Raw genomic sequence first — 17919 nt, 5'->3', positions numbered from 1 at the left:
CCGGCGCCGGGAGAACTTACCACATGCAGCTCCACCTGGGAACTAACACATCAGGAGGGGTTTCTGCCCACTCCTCAAGCTACTCCCGCTCCATGCGGAATCCCCCGCTCCGGGGGCCCGAGGGTGGCTCCGAGGAGCGGGCTGGAGGCGAGACCGAAGCTAAGACTCCGCCGTCCTCTGCCTGCGCGCTCGGAGCATTATACAATGGTGGAGGAGGAGGCGGCGGCGGCGGCGGCAGGCAGCGGAGGAGGAAGCGGGAGGCGGGCGGAGGGGGCGCCCTGACCGAGCTAGCGGCAGCTAGTGCTCCAGCACTCGCTGTGCAGGAGTGACGTGCGTCCAGCGAGCCTCCCGCGAGCTCCGGGCCCTGGGCTCAGCAGGCCCCGCCCCTCGGCCCGCCCCGCCCCTCGGCCACCAGGCCCCGCCTCTTGCCGGGCCCCGCCCCCTTCCCCGGAGGTCCCGGGAGGCGCGATAAATGCCTAGCGGGGCCCCGGCCGCCCCAGGAGCAGGAAGGGGCAGGCGGAGCACGCGAGACGCCGGGTGGCAGCGCCGCCCACGGCTCCCTTCCCAGCCGGGGCGTCCTTGATTTTCTCTTAAGGGAAGGCTTAAGGAGCAGGGGAGAAGAAAAGAGACACTCCGGCCAGGGGACCACAACTAACCACCAAGAATCCCCTCACACCACTCATGCAAATGACGGAGCCGCTAGTGACAAAGGCGGCGGCGAGAGCCGCGCGCGCACAGCCCGCTGAGTCGCGCGACCGCAAATATGACAAGCATCTGAGCTATTCTGCAACTTGGGGCCGGTTAGCCGGGCAGGCAGGGTCCCGGGGGGAAATGGGGGGAGAGAAAATCAGACCCCAAGGCGCGGCGTTCACGCTGCCAGCGGAGCTTTCGAGACAGGCGTTCCCGGAGGGCGGGGGCGGCGCTCCCGCAGCTGAGACCCTCTCCGATGCCCCAGTCTCAGGACGCACGAGTGGCCCGCAGAGACGTCCGAATGACAGGATGGGTGGGGGCTCCAGCTGGAGCTGGGGACAGAAAATTCCCTTTGCGTGCAGTGGCCTCAGCCCAACACTTGAAATGGGTCACCAAGTCAAGAGTACCTTCGGAACAGGACGGAACCGAGTTGCATCCTTCGTGGCAGGCCGCGGCCGTGGTGCAGACCCGGCAGCCGGCCGCCTACCCTGGCAGAGCCCACGCAGGTAGGCAAGCCAGGCTTGGATACGCAGGGGATACCGAGGCGCAGTTTCACATTGCTAGCCTTTTCTCTCTCCTTTCTTGAACTACTTACATTTAGCAGGTAAATTTATACTAGTTGGGAGAGGTTGTGTGTATGGTAAGAATTTTAAAGCCCTAGGAAAGGAGAGCTCCCCTAGAAAATTAATGATTATTTTAAAAATTACATGCGCGTTCAGTGTAAAGATGTTACAAAAAGTAATTCAGGCACCTTAAAACTTTGGCTGCCACCCCAATCAATATCGTCTCAGATCTCTTTGGAGCTTAATAGTCCACTATACTAGTTATGTTTAAGGATAATAAAGCTTTAGGACCTAACATAAAGGTGATTATAGGGCTTCCCTGGTGGCTCAGTGGTTGAGGGTCTGCCTGCCGATGCAGGGGACACGGGTTCGTGCCCCGGTCCGGGAAGATCGCAAATGCCGTGGAGTGGCTGGGCCCGTGAGCCATGGCCGCTGAGCCTGCTCGTCTGGAGCCTGTGAGAGGCCCGCGTACCGCACACAAAAAAAAAAAAAAAAAAAGGTGGTTATAAGTCGTTAACATCAAGACAAGTTTACACCTATTGGAACTGTTCAGTAATGATTTGTTATCAATCAAATCGATGATCTTATTGAAATTAAACCTGGGCTAAAATGTTGGTAGACGGAACAATGTTTCTTGTTTTATCTTTCAAGGGAATGAAAAAGGTTTTTACTGGCCCCTCAGTATAATTAAAAGGTTACACAGATTTTTCTTTAAGTATAACCAATGCCAGAAGCTAATTATTTGTGGATATCTTTGGAAAGTTGCGTTACAGTGGCATTCCAAATTACACATCGTGGAAGTAGTGCTCAGGGCCCTCAGCAAGTCCTGTTCAGTTTGTGCCTGGGTGGCATAATATTCAAACATTTTGCCATGAAGCCAAGATATTTTTCATTTCTAGAGTTCTGCCTTTCAGAGAGGACACTACCTACCAACAGTTTCCTAACAACCCACTCACTTATACTTTCAGCGCTCAGTTTAAGGAGAAGCCATTGAAATAGAAGCTGCAGTAATCTCTTCCTGTGATATCTCTGTAGCAGAGGCCACAGGCTCTGTTGAAATTAAAATAAATTGAAACTGTTATTCATGAATTGAAGTGAGCAGCAAGTTAGACTTGCACAATTTTTGTGACACTTGGATATTTTCTAGCAAATGAATTACCAAAAGAACTAAGATCAAAGAGACAATTTTTAAGTCTTCAGAGTGGATGCTTGATTCTGCTAAAGTACTGTGTTCTGTGTGTGCTCAGTAAAGGTTTGAGTTCTTAGGAAAGCAATCTAAGTTATGGGGGAAAATGTTTTTCACCTTTCCACACTTTTGAAGGTAAATGTCTTATCAGTGCACATGTTATATATAAGTCCCACTTCCCCCACTTCTAGATTCTGGCATCTTGTACCAAGAAGTCAAAGGATGAAGTGGCAGCTTCAACAGCTGCTGATGTAGTCCCACACCAGGTGGTTCATGGCCCCCTCCCCTGGGGCCAAGTCCCCCACAGGCCAGCAGAGCAATTTCTGCCTGGTCCTGGGAATCCAACACCATGAGGCTAAGGAAAGGCCCTCCTTGAGCTTTTGAAATCAACTCCCTTCAGTATGCATGATTTAAAAAAAAAAAAAGTATGTGTGTATATACACACATACACACATATATATACATACATATATATATATACACACACACATACATATATATATATATAGTTTATTCCTAGCAAATGAACAAGAAGTGCTTAGTGAACACATAAGTGTGGTTTTCACACTTTCACTCTCTAGAACATTTAGAAGTCCATTTACAATAATCCTACCCTCAGGATTTAGAGTTAGGAGCTTCTCCCTCTCACTTTCACATACAAGAAATTAGGCCAGTCATCCACATTTAACTATCAGGAACATACCTGTTTAGGGAGAAAAGAAATATTGCTTTTGTAAGTATAGAACTGTGATGGTAATTTTTTAAAATACTCATGAGTTTAATTTCAGAGCGGTACTTCTCAACATTGCTTTGTAGTTCTGGGTACTAGTTTGCACTTCACTGCTTCTCTTGAAAGTTTCTGTGCCCTCACATCTTGCAAACAACCAGACTACTGCACTAACTGAAGGCCACTTTTAGCACTTAATTAGTATGCACCAAAGAACTGACACAAGGACAAGCTGTCTACATAAACTGAGAAAGACTTTAGGACAGTTTTCAAGCTCATTCTTTCTCCTTTATTACATTTTACCTTTCAAGTTCCACATGAAATACTGGTAATAATCATCCATCTATATACCTTGGAAACATTGGTCTTATGCCCCTACCCCCTCAATAAACGTTTCAGTTATTAAACACATTATATACAGCCAGCTGGGCTAAATAATCTTTTCGTGGAAAATACAGAGATCCTAACTGAATGTGGACTTCCCATTCACTGATCACTGAAATCTATTAATAAATCTTCAAAATAAAGTCTGGACGTCTCACATCACCTAACTGATTATCAAAGAGTTGATACAGGATACGATGATTTGTTAAACTAAACACTCTCACAAAGATGGCATGGACAGGTTCAGTACTTTTCAGCCACTAGCAAGTTAAAACTTCACGGTACCAAAGGAGCCAGTTAACTTCTCTACTACTGCAGATTCTTCTCCATCTCTTCGCCCTACGTGTGTCAGGTTTTTTCCTGCCTCTCCCTGAAGTCACGCTTCACAAGAAGAGAGCTTCAACTCCGGTGAGGGGCTGCTCTTGCAAAGCTTCCCTCCTTGTTATTGGACTGCTTTGCAATGACTGCCCCTTATGTTCTGGGAGAGGGTCATTTTTCTGTTAGCAATACATGCCTTTTCTCTCTTAAAAATCTGCTAGTATTTAAATCCTAATTTGGAAGAAAATCTTAATGATAATATTGGAAGAAAATGCTCTTAAAACCATTTTCTTTTTTCCGGCATTTTTGATTAGTCCCTTCTAACCATTTCTAGAGGAGATGGCATCTGTTGAGCATGAGCTTCCTCCCTACTTCATTTGCCACTATTCTCCGGTAAAATCCTCAGATAAATGGTGAGGTCCACTTCGGAGCGGCCCTCCTTAGAGACTCCAGCTCTTGCTTTCATCCTCTCTCAGCTGGAAAGCGAAGGCCTTGCCTGGTGACAACTCCAGTGCTCCCTTCCTGCCAGATGCCACTCCGCCAAGACTTGGTGGGTGTTTCTCAGAAACCTCTCTCCTTGTCCCCAGTTCCCCACACGGCACTACTCTCCTGGTGGCCTCTGCAGGTTGACCCTGTACTTCCTGTCTATAAACCATTCTCCCTTCTTGAGCAGTTCACACCCTTCTCAAGGTACTCAGCACTCCGGGCTTCCCTAGAAAACTTCAATGAATGTTAGAAATCATGCAGCCTCCAGACCATCCTTGTCCCTGGGAACCAGCTTGGTGAGAGGAAGAGTCCTGGAGTAGGGGTTTGAAGATCTTGTACAAATAAATCTCTTAGCTATGATTAATCATTGACTTTTTAGTTTCTTAATCTGCTATGCCACAGATTTAGGATAAGCACTGGTTCCGGTGAAAAGAACACAGGTGGTTGGTCAGAAGATCTTGGGTCTAGTTCCTCAGCCAGTCAGCAGTGAAGCTGAATCAGGGCCTTGACATCATGGGGCCCGCATCCACACCCCACAGAATGAGGCACTAGGGCTCAGGGGTTTCTGTAGCCCCTTCCCAGAACTAAGAGTCTATGAAAAGGTGACTACAATGGGGACTGCCTTCACGGAGGAGTTTAGAAGAATATAAAACCAACTTCACATCCTATTTTCTGTGATACACATTCTCATATCTATTGTAGAAACGATCTAAGATTGTGTACCTTTAAATCACCTGTGAGTAAAGAGATCATTTAAGAGAAGTATGGTGATTTCGGGAATGTAAATAACGTATTTAAACCACTTTTTGAAGTCTCAGCTGTAGAAATTCTACTTTGAGGAGTTAAAAAAAGTCAAAGCTTTAATGTGTATAGATGCCCAGGAAATACCTCTAAGTTCAGGCTATGAAGTATCATTAAAAATAAACATGTGGACAGAGAACACAGTTTAAATGGAAATAGCGCATACAACAAAAAATGAATCAGCTCTTTGCCACTGTGAATTTTTATTGGTTTTCGGAGGAGACGTAACACTTAGGTAAGACTTTATCTTTTCTTTTAGTCACCAATGCAGAACTGTTCTTTAAAGACCTGTTGCCAGAATAAACAAGACTTTTTCAAAATTATCCAACTGTCCAATAATACTTGCTTTAAATTGAAAAATATGTATTTTTCAATTTAAAAAAATTTATATTTAAAATTTCAGAAATGCAGAGTGAAAGTCAAGTAGGAAGAAACTAAGGCAAACATCTCAGGTAAACACCAATGCTATATTAGATACACTTGTGTAACTAGTCAATTGTTTTCCTAAACATGTTCTAAATATCGAACAAAAGATTTTATCTTGCTGAGTAATATTTGTTTCAAAACTGCTTTCTTAGAGAAGTCTTGTTTGAGGTATATGAAACTCCTTAAATGGGCAATCATCAGAGAAACTGGCTTTTAAGGAGAAAATAATAGTGTGAATGAGCTATATGTAACTTCCCTTTTTAAAAACAGAAGTTGAATCTGTAACACCAAATTTAGAAAGGAGAGTGGATGGCAGCAAATACCACGAGAATATCATCTATAGCATAGACGCCCACTGCCGTTCTGTTCTGTTACAAATAAATGTACACTCTACAAACTCGAGTTTGCTCAAACAATGCATGTATTTAATTGTCCCTAAAGATGATTACTTTCAAAGAAAACATACATATGAGTCACATCAAATTTAAAAGACTCATTTAAAAAGTGCCAGATTCCCTGACTTTGACTACAGTGATTCATTTGGCCTCATTACACAGAGGACAACATAGTCCATACTGGGATGGCTGATAAATAGCTTTTGTGGGAGTAGTATTGGTAATTTCAACACCATTTATATTTCCTTTTACTTTCCTTTAAGTTATTAAAGCCCAAATTATAGGGCTTCCCTGGTGGCACAGTGGTTGACAGTCCGCCTGCTGATGCAGGGGACACAGGTTCGTGCCCCGGTCCGAGAAGATCCCACATGCCCCGGAGCGGCTGGGCCCGTGAGCCATGGCCGCTGAGCCTGCGCTCCGCAACGGGAGAGGCCACAACAGTGAGAGACCCATGTACCGCAAAAAAAAAAAAAAAAAAAAAAAGCCCAAATTATAAAGGTTGAAAAGAATTTTAATGAATCAGACATTCATTTTTAATCAATCCTGATTTGTTATCACTTTAGAACTGTTAGACATGCTTTTAGTTTTAGTGGTGAAAAAAAATAACAGCTATAAAGATAAAGACTCCAGAATTACTATTTTCACATTATAGCCAAAAATGAAAAGTGAGAAAATAGAAACCTTTCCAAAAGTTCATCAGATGAAAAGAACAGAATTAATGGGGAGATACACCATTTAGGGACAAGAATACTTAATACTATATAAATATCAATTCTCCCCACAACTCATCAATAAATTAAATATGATTCCAACTTAAATCCCAATGCTCCCCTCTCCCCACCCATGGAAATTTAAAAGCAAATCCAGAAATCATCTGGAATAGCAAAGGGCAAAAGATAGCTGTAGTAAGTTTAAAGAACAAGATGGGAGATGTGTCCCATCAGATATCAAGGTTTATTATAAAGCTCTAGTAATTAAAACAGAGTGGTGCTGGCAAGGGATATATAGATCAGCAGAATAGAATCGAGTGTGCAGAAACAGACCCACACATATACGGAAGCATAAAATATGACAGAGGTGAGGTTACAGATCAGTGGGAAAGAATAGGCTATTCAATAAATGACTAAAGGTCACCCGGTTACCTGCATGGAAAAATAAAATTAAATGAGGTACCTGACATTTTTAGAAAAAATACATTTCAGGTGGACTAACATCTAAATATGTGAAACAAAACATTAAAACTTTTAGGAGAGAATATAGGAAAATATGTTTATAGGCTCAGGATAAGGAATGTGTGATTTCTGTCTGTCTCCTAAGGTTCATTCTCTATTTGCCTCTGCTTTGCCCCGTACCTTGAAATGATGACCCCTATGGACTAAGCTTCTTTGCCAACTAGCTTCCAGCTGGATTCTTCAACAGGAAGGCACCAGAAAGAGACCAGTGGGTCAGAGCGGAGAGAGGCTGGGGTATTTCTTCCCTGCTCCTTCCTGCTTTGGGCCCCTGTTATAGCATCACCCATCCCTCCAAGACCACAGCTTCTGCGGGCAGCCCCTTGTCCAGGGTGCCAACTCTCACAGATTCTAGCAACACCATTTCCTCCCCTTTCCCCTTTAGACCTAAAGATAATAACAGCTTCCTACAGTTCTTGGTCTTCCATGCCTCAACCTTTGTCTCTTTGTCAAAAGTACTTTTTCATTAAAGTCTCTTTAGTTGAGTCACTTGAGTGGAATACTGTTTCCTGCCGAGACTTTGATTATTAAGAAACAAGACAGCCAATGCACAGACTATAAAGAAAAAGACCAATAACTTTGATTATATTAAAAATTAAACATCTATTAAACAAAATATACTATAAAGATAAAGGCAAGCTAAAGACGAGTGATATGTGATTCATATAATCAACAAAGGATTAATATTCAGAATTAATAAAGAACTGAATCAATTTTTAAAAAGTCATATAAACCCAATAGAAAAATGGGTAAAAGAGGAAGCTCAAATATCCAACAAATACGTGAAAAGATACTCAATCTCATCAGCAATAAGAAAAATGCAAATTATAAAAGGTTAGTTCGCAGCTATCAGATTGACCATTTTGGAGATAATGTGGCATTATCTAGTGGAGTTGGAGATGCACACACCCTGCCCACATACGTGCAGTCTCTCAGCTAGGGTTCCATAAGAAAATAAGCCCTACAGAAAAGAATTCAAGTGACTGTTTCCTCAGATCTCCCAAGGGTGGTATAAAGGTAAGAACCAGTGGTGTGCTGGTAAATGTTTAACAACTGGCTGGTGTGTGGGTGGGGAATGGGGAAAGAAGGAAAGAAGCCCTTATTTGTAGAATTTGCTGATTTCTGTGGTGCAAATAACCCACCATGGCTAATTTCAAGCCTCCCAACTGAACTGAAGAATTAGAAAGATTGGCGTAATCGCTGGCTCTTAGGAGCAGGTATCAGTCTCCAGCTCCAGTCCAAGGCGTGAACCATTCTAGACAGAAGATAATTCATTACATACAATAGATGCCTTAGGGGTTTAATTCTCTGGAAGAATTCTGGATGAGAAGGGCTAAATCTAGAATCTAGAGAAACTCTTGTTTTTATTCCCCATGGAGACATAGAAGAGTGTTTATTGTAGCTTTGCTTGTAATAGCTAAAAATCAGAAACAACCTTAATGTTCATTAAGATGAGAATAAATTGATATACTTGAAAGCTATGGTGGATAAGAAGTACTAAAGATACCAAATATCAACATGGTTAAATCTCAAAAACACAATGCTGAGTAAAATAAAGCAAGCTGTAAAGTATGTACAGTATAATATCATTTATATAAAATATTTTAATACATGCAAAACAATACTATATATTGTTTACCAATACAGACGTATGCAATTATAGAATAAAAACATTACAGACAAAAAACATTCATGAAAGTGGTTGACTTTCGTAAATGGAGGAGAATACTGGAATCAGGGAGAGACACTATAAAGTTTAATTTCTTTTTAAAAACATGTAAAGCAAACAAATATGTTGTAATAAACAATTTAAATTTATTGTTTTGGATTTCATCACATTAAAAAAATACATTTTTTCCCTTTCTTCCATATGTTTCCCATGAAGTAGAACTTCGTAAGGTTTTTTCCCACAATTTCTAATATCTATTAGTAAAGCATTGGGTAATATTTATATTTCATGCATTTATTTATCCCCCATTATTTCAGTAATAACTTAATTCCTTTTACTCATTTGATATATTGTCCGTCTTCTCTGTCTCTTAATAATAGACTGCAAAATTCAATGATGATGCTACCGTAACCTAAAGTTTTTAATAGGAAGCCCAGCTGACAAGGCAGGTATAAGAGAATAATTGGTTTAAAGCCAGTATTTGGGGGTATATTTCTCACCTGACTAGAAAGGATAAAAACTTCCTCACAGACTATGTAAGGCTTCCTGTTACTTCCTTAATATACCAAATAACGCATTTAGCACTGAAAAGTGAAATCTTGTTTTCTTTTGTTTTAAAAAACAATGGAAACACACTTTCCCCGTGAACTATCTTTCACTTGGTGTTCAGGTGACCACTTACTGCTACACCAAATGCATTCTGCTTCTCTCTTATTTGTGTCCCTCGATACAGGGTTATAGGAATAAAGCCCACACACTCTCTTGACCTTTGGGAATGTGATGCTGTCTCAGTGCACGAGTAGTGTGACTTTTTTTCAGAGATTGTCTTGAAATAAGCCTATGTTTTAAATACACACTTTTCTTTTTGCTAGCAGGCATTCTGAAGCTAGGTGGTTCTAAATAAAGAACTCTAGTCAACAACAGGAAATAACTCCCACAGAAAAAAGGGGCAGAATACAAACTCTCACCAACTCTTGTACACAGTTCACAACGGCCTTTTGTTCCATGCACATTAAGCCTGAAATCTTTACTTTTCAGAGCATGTTTGGGCCTTTGCAGAGCAATTAAACCTTCCTTTTCTTTTCGCTGGTGTCCTTGCCTTCTCTCCGAGAAAGTTAACCTTACAACGGACTTCTTACTATGAGGTAGCAGATCAGAAAATGGAACAGTTTCTATTCTGAAACTCAACATTTTTTTCTTAATGGAGCTTCTCAAGGGGAAAAAAAAAAAATCAACTCTCAGTGTAAAACTCACTTTTCCTTCTAATACATAGAATACCACGTAAACACACATATATATATGTCCCAAAGGAATATGTTCATCTGAAGTGTATGTTTCTAAATCTATCAACAAAGACATAATCATATCAACCCATAAATCTAGTGATGGGTTATCAACACTTTGCCAGTGACATTTCAGCAAATCAATGCATCTAGAAGATACATTTATGTTCTATTCAAAGGCACCCATCTTGAGTCTTTAGTGAAAAAGAGGTTTCGAGAAAAATCTAGGTCCCAAACCAACCAAATAGACATGTGAAGGATGGTTTTTAATGTCTCAGTGACTCCTACTGGGACAGAATGGTGGCATTCAACCTACAGCATAGGTACTCCAGACTAGAAAATGGGGCTGAGTGAAACAGCTTAAATATGACTGCAGACTGGTATTTCTTCCTCTCCTATACACTCAGCCTTGCCCTCTCTACTGGCTCCGTCCTGCAGTCAATAAATTACAGACTCAATGTTCTCTCTCTTCACTTATAAAACAAGAAACAATCCTACCCTGCTTCAATGTTGCTGGCTACTTCTGTCTTTACCCTTCACAGCTTTAGTCCCACCTACTTCCTCTGGCTTCTGCAGAAAAACTATATTGATCACCCCCAGAAAAGAGCACCAGTGCCCCCTAAGTGCCAAGCCAATGGACATTTCTGAGTTCCTCTCATGACTGAGCCTCTCTCTCTATAGCATTTGACATTAATGACCACCTCCAACCATTTCTTTCAGTAACTCTGGCTGAACTATAGTCAGTCTCCTGGTTCCTATCTCTCTGTCCACGTGCAGTTTCCTTGGCTGGCTCCTCTTCCTCTGACCACCCTATAAATCTACAGTTCTGCACTTAAAAAAAAAAAAATCACCCCCTATTGCAATTTGGGACCAGAGAAGATTACAAAGGTGAGTGGGGAATGGGGATGGTTAGTTAGGATATCAGAATCTTCAGGAAAATTTGGAGACGTGGGTGTTTTGAAAAAATTTTACCAGTTGATAATCACTATCTAAATGTTTGTATTCCCTATGGTTCTGTTTTGCTCCCTCTTCTCTTTTTCTCATCCTATAAATTCTCCCTGGGCAACCTCACCCACTCTCAGGGTATCTGTATGCTAAAGATTCATAAATCAATAATCACATTCCAGACCTTTCTCTTTGAGGTTCATATCTGACCTTTATATATATGAGAGACCATACATATTGTCATTTGTCAGGGTCATTCCTAGTATATGCTTGTCCTGGCATAATTAGTAATAACACCCTGCTTCAATCTCAAAATGGTCCTGGGTTGAACAATAAAAGTATATAATTAGCCTATTTCTATCCCATTGCCTATTAGACATCTCCACTGGGTATCATAAGGGCATCTCCAACTCACAGCACATCTAAAATTGTCCTAATTTTATCCTCCTTAAATCTGCTTCTCCTCCTGAATGCCTAAATATGGTTAAGGTACCAACAAGGTACCCCTGATGTCTAAGTTGGAAATTTAAGATTCAAAGTATCTTCTCTCATATTTAATGAGACATAAAGTCCTGTCAATTTTCTCTCTTAAATATTTTTCAAATATGTCCCCTTCTCTCCATTTTTACCAAAACTGCCCTAGTCAAGACCCTAATATCTTTCACTTTGATTACGGCAACAATCCATCTCCCGACTTTCAGTCCTAGATATTCTCCTCTAATCCATCTACACCACCTACTGTGTGACAGGTAGCATGCTAGGTACAAGGAATACAAAATGAACAAGAGATGTTCCCACTGAGTTCACAGGGTAGACTAACTCATCACTGTGACACAGTGGGTTACGTGGCAATAGAGACATGCGCAGGGTGACAACAGACACACACGAGTGGCCACAGAGCCTGGCCAGTGTGAAAACAGGGAGGTAGTGATGGATTTTAGGGTAAATGGGAGTGAGTCAAGGTCATTAAAGGCAGATGGAGCTGCAGAGATGGGGAGGTGAGAAAAAGCAGAGGACGTGGGTGCGGATCTGAAGCGTAAATCGCAAGCAGGGAATAACAATAAACAGGCCCAGAGAGTCTGACTGGGCACGTCTAGGAAGGCCTTGGATACCACATTAAAGGGTCTGGCCTTTATGTTCTGAAGGTGGTGAGGAGTCATTAAAAGATTTTCCGGAGACTTCCCTGGGGGTCCAGTGGTTCAGACTCCGTGCTTCCACTGCAGGGGGCACGGGTTTGATCCCTTGTCGGGGACTAAGATCCCACATGCCACATGGTGCGGCTGAAAAAGAAAAAGAAGACTTCCCATGGGGGAGAGGTACAATATGATTTTTATTTTAGGACGTTAATTCCACATCTATTCCTGAACTTAACAGAATGATCCTAAAATTTATTAAGAATAACCAACAAATGAAAAAATAAAATAAATTTTAAAGAAGGTAGTAAAAAGCTGTAATAATTAACAGAGTTGGGTTCTGGCAAAAGAAAAATATAAATGCATCTACAATTGAAAAACTTGAAACAGACCTTAGTATAAAGATTTAGTATATTCTAAAGATAGCGTTGTTAGTGCAATAGTTTATGATTTAAGGGGAAAAATGGATGTCAGATTCTCGTATTGTCTCGTGACAATATGAAAAAACACAAGAGATTAACTAAATAATAAAATATATTTTTAAAAATGTAAGAGAACTAAAAACAATTACAGCTGAATAATTGATCTTAGAAGGAGACAAGATTTTTCCAAACACAAAGCAAAAAAAGAACTATAAAATTAAAATGGATTAAAAACCTATACATCAAGAAATACCATAAGCAAAATTAAAGGAAAAATGACAAACTTGGAAAAATATCTGCAAACCAGATAACAAAGACTTAGTAACCTAACCTAACCTAACCTAATTTTATGAATCAAGTAGAAAAACACCAATACTACAATAGGAAACACTGAAATTAAATTAGCAAAATGGGCAAAGGACAAAAGCTGATGATCACCAAAGGAAGACATGCATGAAAAAACAAAGACAAATGCACCTAATCAAAGCAGTACAAATTAGAAATATAACTGCTACACACCAAGCTGGCTACAGGTGTGTTAAAACTGATAACAATGTGAGGACACAGTGGACAGGCTGGGTCATAGCCACTGATGAGAATGTCAATGAATTCAACCTTGGGAAGGCAGGGTTTGGACATCTGTATCAAGAACCTTTTAAAATGTCCATATCCTGTACTGTGGTCATTTCATTTCTAGGAATTTACCCCATAGAACTAATCAGAGCTGTGTATAAAGAATATATTCATTCAACAAATATTTATTGAATGCCCACTGTATCCTAGGTTCTAGGAGTTGGGAATGTGGCAGCAAACAAAACACCAAAATCCCTGTTCTCACGGCTCTTACATTCCAGTGAGGGGGAAGAGAGAAAATAAGATAAATTAGTAAATTATATGGCGTATTAGAAATTAGGTGCTCTACGGAAAAGTAAAACAGGGAAGAAGGATGGGGAATGTGTGCTTGGCTGTGTATGTGTGGGGTGGGGGCAATTCTGAAGAAGTGGTTTAGAAAAGCCTCGCAGAGAGGATGACATTTGAGTAAAGATCTGAAGGAGGTGAAGACTCAAGCCAAGCACAGTTTTCCTGGCAGAGGGAACAGAAAATGCGAGCAGGGCTGGAGTTGGGCATGTGCCTAATGTTTCAAAGACATCAAGACAGAGGGGAGGAGTGGGGGGGGGGAGTGGGAGGAGAGAAGGTACAGGGAGGAGGGGCAGGGTGTAGAGGGCCTTATATGCCAATGCAATGACTTTGACTTTGACCTTAAGTCAGATGGGAAGCAATTACTGCAATACTCTTGGCCCCTAACCGTGTATCTCAAGATACTGGCCAGTGATCCTTTTAAAACAAAAGTCAGGTCACATCACTCCTCTCTTAAAACCCTCCGGTGGTGGTGACTATGTTGTAATGATTGACTTGTTTAGTGTTGCTTTGAGTTTTTAATCTCTTCAAGTGTGCCCCAAACGCTAATATTTGAAAATGTGCTACTAACACTACATGACAGAGAATCACTGTCTGGGTGAGTGTAATGGTTAAGAGCCTGAGCTTTACAGTTAAGGCAGATCTGCCACTTATGAGCTTTTCACTTGTGAACCTTGGGCATGTTTCACAATCTCTGATTCTTAACTGTAAAAAAGGGGAAACATTACCCACCCCACAGTGTTATAAAGATTAAGAAAATGCTTTTTTTTCAAAGGGAAGGGTGCCCACTGGTGGCACATGAGGTGATTTTAAAAGGTATCGATACGAAGAGAACTGGCACTAAAGGATCATCTTTGGAGGGGGAAGGCACCAGCTAGATGAGAGGTAAGTGTTGTCTGAGGGATGCGAAAGTTTCCCAGGAGGAGGAGGACAGGAGAGCGTTTTGAGACAGTACTCGAGGTTTCCTGCCGTCTGGCCTCCCTTGATGGGTGATGCAGTTCCAGCTAATTGGGTAGAAGGGGAAAGTCTGCTGAGGGCCCTGGGAAAGAATTTTTCCTCTCTGATTAAAAAATGAGGGACACAAGAGCATGCAGGAAGAGATCTTTTTCTCTCTCATGGCTGTGTGAGGATGTGGTCCCTGGAGCTATGGTAACTATCCTGTGTGCATGCTAGAAGGGTAAGGACTGAGGGTGATGGGGTAGAAGTCAAGGTGGAGCCTGGGTCCTCGAGGACATCACTGAGCGGATGAGCTGATGAGAACAACTGGCTCTAGGGCTACTCACCTCCAGACTTCCGAGGGAAACAACAGATGGCCTTATGAGTCTGTTTGTAACCACAGGTGAGGTCCGAGGACACAGGCCACTCAATCACCAAGGGAATGGTTTAACCCCACATCCTTAGACCCCGCCCAGCTCTGCTAAAACAGTATCTTTGTGGGAGGGCTTAAGAATCTGTATTTTATACTTCCCAGTTGTACTGGTTTCCCATTGCTGCTATTTCCTATTACCATAAACTTAGTGGCTTAAAATGACTCAAATTTATTCTCTTACAGTTCTGGAGGTTCAGAAGTCTAAAACTGCAGTGTTGACAGCTCTGCACTCCTTCTGGAGGCTTCAAGGCAGAATCTGTTTTCCTGTCTCTTCCAGCTTCTAGAGGCTACCTGCACCTCTTGGTTTGTGGCCTCTTCTTCCATCTTCAAAATATACCATCCCAACCTCTGCTTCTGTCGTCCCATCTCCTTCTTCTGCCTTTGACCTTCTTGCCTCCGTCTAATAAGGACGCTTATAATTATATGGAGTGCAGCCAAATAATCCAGGATAACCTGGACAACAAGGATCTCAAGATCCTTAATTCAGAAACATTTGCAAAGTCTCTTTTACCATGTAAAGTAACATAGGTGGGGAAGGAGGGCACTATTCTGACCACCGCATCAGTTAACTACAGGGCCATTAAAAATCATAAATTTAAGCCACTATTTGTTGACCTGCATGTGAAAGCATCTAAATAAATCACTTGCTGGTCATAAAAACTTGAGCCAATGGTTCTGAATGGGAGCAGAGGTGGTGGAAGGGTGTGGAAGATGGGGAAAAGGGTTGGGGAAAGCCATACATGTTAGAATTATTTGGGATCTTTTTCCAAAATATAACCTGGGTCCTGCCCAGACCTATGGAAATGGGATATCCAGGTAAAGGGAACATGCATGTCTGGGTGAACGAGCCTCCCTGGGACATTCAGCTACAACCCCCGGCTAAAATAACCTCCAACTATGCCGTAGTTTTCTCATCTGTAAAATATTTTAAAAAATACCCACACACACACACACACACACACACACACACACACACATCCTGCCTATCTCTCATGATCATGTTGAAGGGATGTTGAAGAATTTTTTGGCCACGTGGCATGTGGGATCTTAGTTCCCCCGACCAGGGATCGAACCCGTGCGCCCCCTGCAGTGCGGAGTCTTAACCACTGGACCACCAGGTAAGTCCCTTGAAGAATTTTATAATTGGTAACGAGCTAGATAAGTACCACTGGTGATTATTAGAGGAAACTGATGCAGACTGTAAATGGTGGTGTTGGGCAAAACGATTCATTCAGAGAGACTCCAGTTACTCAGAACCAACAAAGCAAGCAGAAATAAATCCTTGAGGAAAAAAAAGAAGAAATCACAAAGCCCATGCACCAACCTCATGCATTATCATGTACTTCCTGAGTGTCTATTTAATCTTAAGATGATTTTATTTATTTGTTCCCCCAAACCATAGACTGTAAATGGGAATTAGAGGGGAGAATGCATTTAAAAAGAAGCGAATTGATACTAGCACAAAAAAAAAAAGAAAAAGAAAAAGGCAGCTAACAATTAGAAATCAGGGTTGGGGGGATTAAAAAATGTTGATACAAGAGCTCAAAAAATTTAGTGTGGGAGATCATTTAGAGGCAAATAGCACTATGCCCCTCACTAGCCCTGCCCTAAAGGGCTCTGTATTCCAACAGAATACCTAAGCAATCTAAATGATCCTGAATCATGAAGAAAAGGTACCATTATGCTCAATGTTTTCTGTGGGAAAAATGTAATAATAAAACAACAGTATAGGGAAATGATACAGGGAAAGATTTTTATTGAACAAGCTTACATTAAACAAATTTGGGTACTTAAAGAGAAACTTCAAACATCTGTATAAAAAAGGTACACGTATAGAATTCCTGTATGCTATATAAAAATATGCCACTGCATAAACCATAGCTGCTGTAAATCTAAACATAAGCTCTGCTGATGTGAAGGAAGTCCTCACACAGCATAAGAGCTCAATAAATCTGTGTTGTCTGAGAGACTAAAATAGACGTTGTCACCTGCCTGGATGAAGGATGGTGTTAGATTGGTCCATCTGCTGGCTGTGGAGTATACAATAACAATACCGCACCTTTGAATCTGTATAATTACTTATTTATACACATGATAAAGCACGTTGACATCACCATCTTAGTTGCTCCCCACATCCTAAAGCCCCAAGTAGCCCCAGCTACTACTATTCTGTTTTACACTTGAGGAACTGAGGTTCAAAGAAAACTTTCTCAGGATGCCACAATGACCAAGCAGCAAAGCCTAGATTCCAGATCCAGTTTTTATTTTCAAATTTACATTATTGCAAATACCACTACACTTAACCATCTAATGAAGACTCTCTGCCAAAGCACATTTCTGAAAATAGATTGAGATGGGAACTTTAAGCATGGTGATCTATCTATCCATTTATTTATCTACCTACCTATTTATAAAGCAGCAAATTTTTAACATATCTTTTAAAAACACATCTTATCTTTTTCTTTTCAATATGCCCACACACTGGCTAAGTTTCTATAAACAGCTTTAGGTCAGAGTGAGATTTTATGACTGAATCTTAAACGTTAAGTAAATAGAAAATACTAAGACGGTCTAAGTTAATAAACAAAATCATTAGCTCTAAAAACAAAAAGCTCAAAATGTACAGATTTCACAAATATGTGGTTGCTATATGAAATGCTGCAGTTATTCCAAAAGTGTATTTTACTTTTGTTTATATTTCTTGTGGACTACTACGCTTCCATGCAATTTCAACCCACATATGTGGATGACACACACGGAGCTTAAAATACGACGATGCCTCGGGCTGCCACAGTCATGCAGCTCAGTGATATACCCATCGGATGTGAAGCTGAACTCTGCGTAATGTACATTCACGCTCTTCTGCCCGCACCAAGCATTGCTGTAACTCCAGCAAAGCATATTCATCCACCTCCAACCCACCCTCCCACTTGAAGGAGAGTGCATGCTGTGAAACTGAAGTAAATAGATTATGT

General features: G+C 41.4%; 1 protein-coding gene across 3 annotated transcripts in view; it reads right to left on the bottom strand.

The window, feature by feature from the left end:
• The window catches only part of SERTAD2 (SERTA domain containing 2), a 112799-nt gene that overhangs the window by 21787 nt on the left and 73093 nt on the right, over positions 1 to 17919 (bottom strand). The window contains exon 1 of one of the 3 annotated variants that reach the window (XM_089923098.1): positions 21 to 350. The exons of 1 other annotated variant lie outside the window; for it this stretch is intronic. The gene's annotated coding sequence lies outside the window, so the exon portion shown is untranslated. Of the gene's footprint in view, positions 1 to 20; positions 351 to 17919 lie in introns of those variants that run through there. One more of the 3 variants, XM_022597164.3, reaches the window with a different exon arrangement.

This window comes from Delphinapterus leucas, chromosome 13 (assembly GCF_059928025.1).
Source record: "Delphinapterus leucas isolate spDelLeu-1000000601 "Yukka" chromosome 13, BTC_Dleu_Yukka2, whole genome shotgun sequence".
In the NCBI taxonomy this organism is placed as follows: domain Eukaryota; kingdom Metazoa; phylum Chordata; class Mammalia; order Artiodactyla; family Monodontidae; genus Delphinapterus; species Delphinapterus leucas.
This window is presented reverse-complemented; position numbering and strand designations above follow the sequence as displayed.